General features: G+C 38.3%; 1 long non-coding RNA gene across 1 annotated transcript; it reads left to right on the top strand.

Annotated features, from left to right (window-relative positions):
* Window positions 1-264: 264 nt before the first annotated feature.
* Window positions 265-4,233, top strand: LOC116267071 (uncharacterized). The gene is made up of 4 exons (XR_004175509.2): window positions 265-545; window positions 646-686; window positions 802-2,112; window positions 2,412-4,233. It is a non-coding gene; the product is annotated as an uncharacterized LOC116267071 (long non-coding RNA).
* The last annotated feature ends 6,704 nt before the right edge of the window (window positions 4,234-10,937 follow it).

Here is a 10,937-nt window from a genome sequence, read left to right as displayed (position 1 = left end):
TTACGGTAGAGAGGAAGAAAGAAAGAGAAAAAGAGAGAGAGAGAGAAAGATGGAGAGTTCTTGGTTCATTAGCCTTTAACCCCATGATAATAAGAAGCTGTTTGATATGCATGGAACAGCTAGGAATGGATAGGACATGCTCTAAATTTTTCATGGAGACTCAAACCACGGACAATGAACCCAAGGGATAGACTGGCCTGGAACATGTGGTATAAATATCCCCATGTTCCTCCTTGTTCCGTGGTTTGGTTCGAAACAGTAAACAATGGAACAGGCATTGGAGCTTCCAAAGCTGCCCTCGACAACAACTCACAGGTCACCCTACCCCTCTCCTACTGGTTCCCTCTCACTCCATATTACCCTCTCTTCTTCCTCTTTTCCTCTTCCTCTTCCTCTTCCTTCCTCTTCCTCTATCATATACCACTATTTCCTATTTCTCTTTCTCCCTGCCTCATGACCCCCATTTCTGGCGCTATTATAAGAAGATTTGATCGAGACTGCAAGATTGGGACTGGTTCTTCTCCAGTCAAGCAGTGGAGTTGCAGGTGAGTCCCTTTCTTCTTCGTCTTATTCTTCTTCTCTCTCTTTTTTTCTCATCCTATGTTTTCAATTGGTGCGTCTTTTTTTTCCTTGAAACTGGTGCAGTTAAGTTCATCCACCGATAATCTACTCCATTCAACACCGTAGTGAGTTCCTCTTTCTGTCTCCATGCTTCTTCCTTCCCTCTCTCTCTCTCTGTTAAGTTATGAGGCTCTTAGCAATTAGGTTGAGCCTAGCCACTAATTCTGAATTTATTAGCAGGTTGTTTGGATCAAGAGTCTAGAAGGTTCCCCCCTGATGAGAAGGCAGCTAATGGTTACGTTTGAACAGAATTGATTCTATTCTCTGATTTTTCTGTTTTTCATCATCATTTGTTATTATTCTTGTATCGATGCTCTATAAAAGGGCGTTCATAGCCTTTAATTGAAATGTGAAGAAATCTTCTCACCTTTTCTCTGTGTGTGTTCCTTTCTCTGCTCTGTTATGCTCCACTGCAGTTTATCATGGTATCAGAGCATTGAACCATGGCAAACACACAAATACCTCCTGTCCAACCAATTTCTGAGGCTGCAACTGATATCAACTCTGTTGACTTCTCAAGCCCTTTTTTTCTGCATCACTCGGACAACCCTGGGACTGTATTGGTCTCTCAACTTCTGACGGGTGAAAACTATGCAACTTGGAGCCGTGCAATGCTCATGGCTCTCTCAGCCAAGAACAAGACCTCGTTTGTAGATGGCAGTCTTCCTCAACCCAAATCCTTGGCACCTGAGTATTGTCTGTGGAATCGCTGGAATCACATGGTACTTTCCTGGCTCTTAAATTCCATTTCTCCTGATCTTATGCACAGTGTTATCTATGCCTCAACGGCAATAGAAGTCTGGAACGACCTCAAAGAAAGATTCACCCAAAGCACTGCTCCCAGAAAATACCAAATCAAATCTGCCATCTGTCGATTGAAAGCATTGTGGGATGAGCTGGACCCTTATGATATTTTACCTAACTGTTCATGTGGTGCTCTGAGCAAAATATTTGTCAACCAGCAAGAAGACAAAGTCATTCAGTTTCTCATGGGTCTGAACGACTCCTACAACACAATCTGTGGTCAGATCATTTTAATCGACCCTCTGCCATCAATCTCTAAGGTTTACTCACTGGTTCTTCAAGAGGAGAAGTAGCGTGAAGCGAGAAACTCCTCCAATCCAGTCGAACATGTGAGCTTGCTGTCAAATTCAGACAATAGATCAATGAGAAGCAAAGGGATCAGGAAAAACCAATACCTCTGCAACTACTATCACATCTCTGAACACACAAGAGACCATTGCTTCAAATTAGTGGACTATCCCACAAACCCAAAAGGATCAAAGTTGAGGGCTGACAAGGGTGCGACTGCGAACAGCGTTGTTGATTCAGAGAAGAACGGTGGATGTGGCACTGCATCCAATGCTGCTGGTTCATCTTAAATTGGCATTGAAGCTGCCAAAGAGCCTACCCAATCCCTGACTGTGGATGAGTGTATCAAAATTAGGCAACTCCTGAAAGACATTTTTCTACCTCAAGTGAACTTTGCAGGTATGTCTCTTCATCAAACCAATTCTTGGATTCTTGACAGTGGTGCAACCGACCACATGTCATCTTCGTTAGAACTGATGTCCAACTCCACTCCTTTGGCTACTCCGTTTCATATTCGATTACCTAATGATAAAATTGTCCTTGCTACTCATATAGGTCAGGCTGTCCTTTCGCCTAGCTTAACACTTGACAATGTTTATTTCTTGCCTCACTTCAAATTCAATCTGATTTCTGTGAACAAACTTGTCAAATAGCTTGATTGCCTTATTACCTTCTTTGGTGAGTGTTGCTTCTTGCAGGACCGGAACTCCATGATGAAGACTGGTCAGGGTGACTTGCGGAATGGACTGTATGTTGCAAATTTCCTCAACAACTCCTTGAACTCTATGGCCTTCCACAGTAGTAGGTTTATCTCACCAGAAATGTGGCACATAAGGCTAGGGGGCACATAAGGCTAGGACACCCGTCAATATCCAAAGGCCATCTCTTCTTGAAATATGACTCTGGTATTGAGCAGTCGAACAAGCATTGTGACACTTGTAAACTGGCAAAACAGACCAGATTACCTTTTAACTCTAGTGAAACTGTTTCTACTGCTATTTTTTAACTTGTCCACTGCGATATTTGGGGCCCATACCCTGAAGCATCACACTCTGGTGCAAAATATTTCCTGACTTTGGTTGATGATTTCTCTTGCACTGTGTGGGTCATCCTTATGAAACACAAAAGTGAGACTTCCTATCATCTGAAAAATTTTATAAACTTGAGCAAAAATCAGTTCAGCGCCAATGTACTGAAAATCAGATCAGGCAATGGCACTGAATTTTTTTATGACAATCTGAAAACCTTTTTACTTGAAAAGGGGATTGAACACCATCATTCATGTGTTTATACCCCTCAACAAAACGGTGTTGTCGAAAGGAAACATCGACACATTCTTGATGTTGCGCCGAGCACTAAAATTCCAATCAAGTGTTCCGCTAATCTTCTGGGATGAGTGTGTTCTCACAGCAGTATACTTAATAAGCAGAACACCATCCTCGTTATGCAGAACAAAACACCATATGAAATCTTAATGGGAAAGAAACCAGAATATTCTCACCTCATGTCTTTTGGTTGCCTTTGCTATGCAACTAACATTTACCCCAAATCCAAGTTTGATCCCAGAGCCATTCGATGCATCTTCTTGGGCTATCCTCAGGGACAAAAAGCCTACAAGGTGTGTGATTTGCAAACCAAAAGAGTTTTCACTAGTCGTGATGTTATATTTTACGAAAATATATTCCCATTTAAACTTGTTGAAAAACCACAAGTATCACCTGTTCTTCCACTGCCTCTTACAGATGATCACATGGAGCCAATTGATGGTCGTTTAGCCACCAATAACCCAAGGGCCCAGCCACCTCAGTATGACACAACTTTCCCTTCATCAGAATCACATTCTCAATCACAAAATCAAAACCATCTTGAAACCGACTCCACCGAAAACTCTCAAGTTGTATAAACTGAAACTGAACCTGAACCAAACTCATTAACTCATCCTAACTTCAGCACAGCCATGCAGCCAAATACTGCCCAACCTTGTGAACTGAGACGCTCCACCAGGCTACGCAGACCATCAGTACTCTTGAGAGATTTTTACTGCAATGCAACTGTCCTAAAGTCACTCAACCAATCTTCATATGGAAATCGGTCCAGCACAAGGTATCCTCTCTCCAATTCATTATCTTTCTCTAATTTCTCTGATTATCATGCTGCCTACCTTTTAAATATCTCTTGCTATACCGAACCTTCATCCTATAGTCAAGCAATACAGGACTCTAGGTGGACAGATGCTATGCGAGATGAACTAAAAGCATTGGAGAGCAACAATACATGGATGCTCACTCAACTGCCACAAGGTGCCAAACCAATTCCCTGCAAATGGATATATCGCATCAAATATAAATCAAATGGAGAAATAGAGCGATTCAAGGCCAGATTAGTGGCAAAGGGCTTTACACAAATTGAAGGAATTGATTACGATGAAACATACACTCCCATAACAAAATTGACAACTGTATGATGCTTGCTATCAGTAGCTGCAAAGAGAAATTGGCTGCTTCATCAACTGGATGTCTACAACGCTTTTTAAAATGGAGATCTTGAAGAAGATATATATATATATATATATATGATGCTGCCGCCGAGCTATGGCAGCAAAAAGGAAAATAGAATTTGCAAAATGAACAAGTCCATCTATGGACTCAAACAAGCTCCCTGCAACTGGTTTGCCAAATTCTCTTCAGCCATTGCCACATATGGTTTCAAGCAATCGAAAAGTGATTATTCACTGTTCACATTGCATCAAAGGTCAGTGTTCTTAGCTGTACTGGTACACGTAGATGACTTAATTATTGCAGGAAATGATCAAGGAAGAATTGATGACTTCAAGAATTATTTGAACAAACAATTTCATATGAAAGACTTGGGTACCCTCAAATACTTCCTAGGATTTGAACTGTCTCGCTTCAAGCAGGGAATCTTTCTTTCACAAAGAAAATACACATGCGATATTCTAGATGAAGCTGGATTGGTCAATGCTAAGCCAACTGATATACCAATGTAGTTCAGACAGAACCTGTCAGCAAGCTATGGAGAAACCCTAAAAGATGGCTCAACATTTAGAAGATTGGTTGGGTGCTTGATCTACCTAACCATTACCAGACCCGACATCATGTTTAATGTACACTCACTCAGTCGCCATATGCAAAATCCCACCACAGTTCATTTCAACTCAGCACTCAAGGTCCTACGCTACCTCAAGAACAGTCCTAGACAAGGTCTTCTTTTCTCAAGCAATGACAATGATCAGCTAATTGCTTATTGCGATGCTGATTGGGCAGCATGCAAAGACACTCGTCGATCCATTACTGGGTATTGCGTCTTCTTAGGCCAAAGTCTTGTCTCATGAAAGACCAAAAAATAGCACACCATCTCAAGGTCATCAGTTGAAGCTGAATATAGGTCTCTTGCCAATGTGTGATGTGAAGTTCTGTGGTTAAAACATCTTCTGTCGGACCTAAAAGTTTCACAATGTTCTCCAGTCTTGCTAATGTGTGACAATAAATCAGCCATACAAACGGCTGCCAATCCCGTGCATCACGAAAGGGCCAAACATGTTGAGTTGGACTGTCACTTAGTCCGTGACTTGGTGAAAAACAAAACTGTAGCAACCAAGCATATTCCTTCTAACTTGCAAGTGGCAGATATCTTTACCAAGGCACTCCCAAAGGACAGATTCATGTTTCTAAGAGGCAAACTGGGCATGAGCAATCTCCATGCACCAGTTTGAAGGGGGTGTGTTAAGTTATGAGGCTCTTAGCAATTAGGTTCAGCCTAGCCACTAATTCTGAATTTTTTAGCAGGTTGTTTGGATCAAGAGTCTAGAAGGTTCCTCCCTGATGCGAAGGCAGCTAAGTGGCTACGTTTTAACAGAATTGATTCTATTCTCTGATATTTCTGTTTTTCATCATCATTTGTTATTATTCTTGTATCGATGCTCTATAAAAGGGCGTTCATAGCCCTCAATTGAAATGTGAAGAAATCTTCTCACCTTTTCTGTGTGTGTGTTCCTTTCTCTGCTCTGTTCTGCTCTATTTCACTCTCTCTCTGGTTTGATTGTTTGGGTATAGTGATTGCAAGAGCATAATTGTTATAGTGAGCAAAGATTCTTTTATGCAAGTGTTACTATCGTCTGAAGATTTCTATTAGTGTATTTCATCACTTGTGGCTCTAACATTTTGCCTGATGTTTTATAGTGCTTGTGTTTCATCAAGGTGATATGTCACGAGCATGACACCAGAAAGGAGCTCTTGGAGGGGGGATCTCGAATTTGTTCTACAAATAGTCAACCACCGAACCCTCAATAAACATGTTAAAAGTAAAATACTAAATGCCTAACCCTAGCTCGCAAGACACTTTACGAAGATGCCACCAAGGGGAAAAGGTTAAGAGCATAAGGAAGATATAAAAGAGATGGAGAGGAGAGAGTTAGAGAGAGAGAGAGATAGCAAGATAGAAGGGTGTCTTCTCCAATGGACCCATACGTTTTTTTATCAAAAAGTAATTCTTAATTTAATTGAAATGCTATCCAATTACACTAAATGTAATTACAACCTAAACTTGTTATAGCTAATTGACAAAACTTCAAACAGACCAGGTTGGGTCCAACCTACATGTACATCTATAAAGAATTAGATATTAAATTGAATTCGGTAGATCTGACCTTCTAAATTAGACCTTAGATTTCAACCTAGAGTCCAGATCAAATAATTCACATTTATATTTCAAACCTTAAGAGATACAATGAACTAGATCTGGAGCTTGAGTCATAGATTTGAATCTAGAATCTTGGATCATGAATATAGAACTTGGATTATAGGATTTTGACGGTCCACATTGGGTCTAGTTGATCCCAAATACTTGATTATGATAAATGGCCCTTTATTATTGGATTTTGGATCTAGAACCAATTACATCTAGGACTTTGGATAAAATTTCAAACATTTGATCATGGATATCAGATCTCCTATCCTAGAGTTTGGACATTACATCTCCCAAATTTTGAACTTGGACATTAGATATTGGATTTTGTATTTCTAGTACTAGAATAAGTAATTGGGTTTCTTAGGCCCTAGAATCTAATTCTTGAATTTTGAACCTGTGTAAACCGTGATCTAATTTGTGTGCTTTGGATTAAATCATCACAAGTAATTAAACCTACAATTCAATCTTATTTAAATTTGGATTTGAATTAGCCCCTTTAGCCCACAACTCATAACTCGAACCTTAGTGACCAGATCTTTAGTATATATGATCAATTTTGTATGCATCATATAGATTTAGGATCACGTTTGCATCGATTAATGGTGAACGCATAATTGAACTGCATCTCTTTTGTAACTTTTCTGCTCAAATGGATGAACTTTGAATGATCTATTTAGTTTTTCAAAATCATTTATTTTAAAATCCTAGGGCACGTTTGCTTTTATTCATTTTGGATCAGGATGACAATCAAGTCTTTAGATGTTAGGCCATTAAACTCAGATGTCAGGGACAGTCAAACCTCGTACGAATCGGACGGGCCTATCTCTCGGATTCTCACACAAAAAAACATAGGCAAGTATGGTTACGGTTTTTTCCTTTTTATAACGTTCCATATGCAAGATTGAAAAAGGTTTCACATAAACAGTAAGTCTTTTTATTTATGTTTTTATTTATTATTAATTTCTGTTTATTCTTCTCATTCCCTTATGGTTTCGAAGAATTTGGGTAGACCAGAGCCAGCAATGGTGGCTTCTGGCCACCGTCAGTGACTAGCCGAATCTGGTCGTATAATGCCAATCATGCCTAATGTGAGCCCCTTATTGTTATCATTGTAATTATTATTACTTTATTTGATTTACATGATTCCTTTCCTAACGTAGGTTGAGGGATTCACCGTTTGCACAATGAACCCATGTCCGCACAGGGTGTCCCCTCTACTTAAACTTGGTCCTCTTCATTGGACCTTTTTTCTCAATTAGATTTTTTATTTTATTTTCTGGTGTATAATTTACTCTAACACCTGCCGAAAGTTCTCCTAATGAAAGAATATAGCAGTTGAGGGAAAAGCCACATGAAATGCTGCACATTCAAGGAAGAACGTAACTACGATGAAAGCACATATAAAATATAAAGAGGGGGATAGTCAGGGACTCGAACAGATTTTTTTTTTTTTTAACAGCGTGGTTATGCCACCACGTCAATGTCTAATCCCTCATAGGTGTATCGACTATGGCAAAGGTCTGAGAACATGCCAAGTTCTACTTTATAATGAGAACAGCATATATATATATATATATATATATAAGGTCTTATATATATAAGGTCATGTTAATTGGATAATATGATGCATTCTAGGTCACCATATCAATGCTCATCCATGTATAAACTGCCTATGCATGCTCTATTCTGACAAGAAAATGAGATTGGCAATAAAGAAGACATAAGCTGTAAGTCACCCATTTTATGTGCATGGTTTGCAATGCTATAAAAGTGCCATAACGTAAGACTTATGCATGTGATATAAATATGGGTTAGCAATATACGTTGACTAAAGGCTGAAAAGCACACCAGAAGTGATGAAGTCAACATACCAAGGGTACACGACCAAAACAAACCAACATACCAACGGTTAGTACACGACCAAAACAAACTAACTGTCAGGGCAATCATAGAAAATGAAAAAGGGAAGAAGAAGATAATGAAAAGTCATGTCCCTTCATAGTGTTCAAAGCAATGCAATGGTTCATAATATTTTTAATTGTTAAAATTAATTATATTTTTTAATTATTATTCATTTATTATGGATTACCCTACCTCCCAAAAAAAAAATCATCCTTGAAATTTCAATTCTTACCAAACAAGTATAGATATTTAGCTCACATATCTGCCTCAGGCTCCCAAGCGTACTATTCGATGCATGATGCAACCAGTGCACCTTGACCAGTGGTATAGCCTTATTCCTCAATATCTGCTCCATTAGATCTATGATCCCCACTGGCCAACCTCCATTTGTAGTGTTCTCCTATAGAGCAATATCTTCATGTTGAATCATATGTGACGAATCTGGTATGTACTTATGGAGAATGGACACATGAAATACATTGTGAATTTCATTATAACCAGGAGGTAACAGGATTCAGTATGCAACTTCATCAATTTGCTCCAACACTTCAAATGGTCCTAGTAGGACTCTACTTGCCCTTCCTGTCAAATCTGAACATGTTCTTAGTAGGTGAAACTCAAGCAAATACATGATCATCAGCTTCAAAACTAATCTCCTTTCATTTCTGGTCTGTATAATTCTTCTATCTTGAGCTACCAAAATTCGTTTATGAACCAGTCCCACTGGATCTATGTGATGCTACAATGAAAGTGGTTTCTCGATGGTGTTTCCTTTGGCATCATCCTAACAAAGCGAGAATATGCAAGGTCTACAATACAAGGTTTTAAATGGTGTGATGCTTTTACTCACATAAAAACTATTGTTGTAAGTAAATTTCATCAAACTAACATGCTTATTCCAATGGCGATTCCACTCTAGAGCACAAGACTGTAACATCTTCTATGGTTTGAATGGTTCTTTCAGACTGACCATTGATTTGTGGGTGAAATGTTGTTCTGAACTTCAAATTGGTTCCAAGCACCTTCTGCAACTGCTTACAAAGTCTCGATGTAAATCAAGGATCTCGATCCAAACTCATCATCTTGGGAACAACATACAATGTGCGATCTATGCTACATGTAACTCTACCAAACTGTCTAAACTATGTGAGATTTGAAGGGTAGAAAATGAGTAGATTTGGTTAAGTTGTCCACAATCACCCAAATTAAGTCCTGTTGACTCTTCATTTTCAGAAGTCCAACAATGTAGTCCATGGTAATGTGGTCCAACTTCCACCAGGGAAGCTCCAATAGTTGCATCATCCCACTTGGTCGCTAGTATTCTACCCTCACTTGTTGGCAAATGTTGTCACACAAAAGTTTGTGATCTTACATATGACCATTCATATGGGATGAAAAAATCAAATATTAACTTACCTCTGCATTCTCATTGTAGGGGTTTGCGAGAGATAGCACTCGACTCGTCGGTGCAAGATTTGAGTGTTCCTATTACCTTTAATAGAAGTAATTAGATCAAGGATTAGAATAAGTATTTTAGGTCCTAAAATATGATTGTCCTCAAACCTAAATGCAAATGGCTGCCTTGAATTTGAAAATGGAAGAATTTTAGAAAACTAAGTGAATTATCCAAAATTTTAGAAAACTAATTCTAATATCTAATCTATATTTAATGCATAATTGAGATCATGTCCTAGGTTTAGGAGATGTGCCTAGAGAGGTACTCATTGAAATTTCAGATCCATATTAATAGAGTAAGAATGATCTAAATATTCAATAATCAATTTAGATACATGGTTTGCACTTAGGGTCATTCCAAAGGGGATTTAAGTTCAAATCCTAACTAGGAGTTGGTTGGAAGATATGAATCCAATTCATAAATGCCATTTGATTCAAAGTCCATGATTTAAATCCACAGTGAAGTCTGACATTCCATTCTCAGGGTTTAGGGATTTAGGATTTTGGTCTGTTAGGTCTAGAATAAGAGTTTGAAATCTTGATTCGAGGTTGTATGGGATTTAAATCCAAAGATGTTATTGTAAAGTCCCAATTTAGAATCCAATTCTCACAAGGTCTGTGTCTAACAATCCGATTTCTTAGATCCTTGAAATCCAAGTCACGTAAACTTTGTCAAATTCAAATCCAACTTTGCATTTGATTCAAATGCAAGATTTAAATCCAATCTACTTAGATTTGGATCCAATTATTCTAGGGTCCATATGTCTAACCTAACTAAGGTTTAGGTTTAACTTGACTAGGGTTTCATTGTGGGTTAGGTCTAGGTATATGGTTATGGAGTTAATATCAAGTCTTGGTTGAGATATTGAGAGAAAATTAGAGTCTTAGGTAGGCTTAACACTGAAGATTAGATCTTAATCGTAAATGAATGTAGGTTTTTAGAAAAAAATTGAAATAGGCCGATTTGGAAATGTACATTAGAAAATTTTGATTTGCTAAATTATATTTTCATATAATCAACTTAGAACAAGTATATACGTGGGATGTTGGTGAATATATATATTTGATAATTCTAACTTGATTAATATGAAACATAATTTTGTGTGCATTTTTTGGAATAAATGGATGCATTACAAAAACAAACTACATGGATACACACA

Source organism: Nymphaea colorata, chromosome 1, assembly GCF_008831285.2.
Source record: "Nymphaea colorata isolate Beijing-Zhang1983 chromosome 1, ASM883128v2, whole genome shotgun sequence".
Lineage (NCBI taxonomy): Eukaryota > Viridiplantae > Streptophyta > Magnoliopsida > Nymphaeales > Nymphaeaceae > Nymphaea > Nymphaea colorata.
Note: the sequence above shows the minus strand (reverse complement) of the source record. Positions and strands in the feature narration are given on the sequence as shown.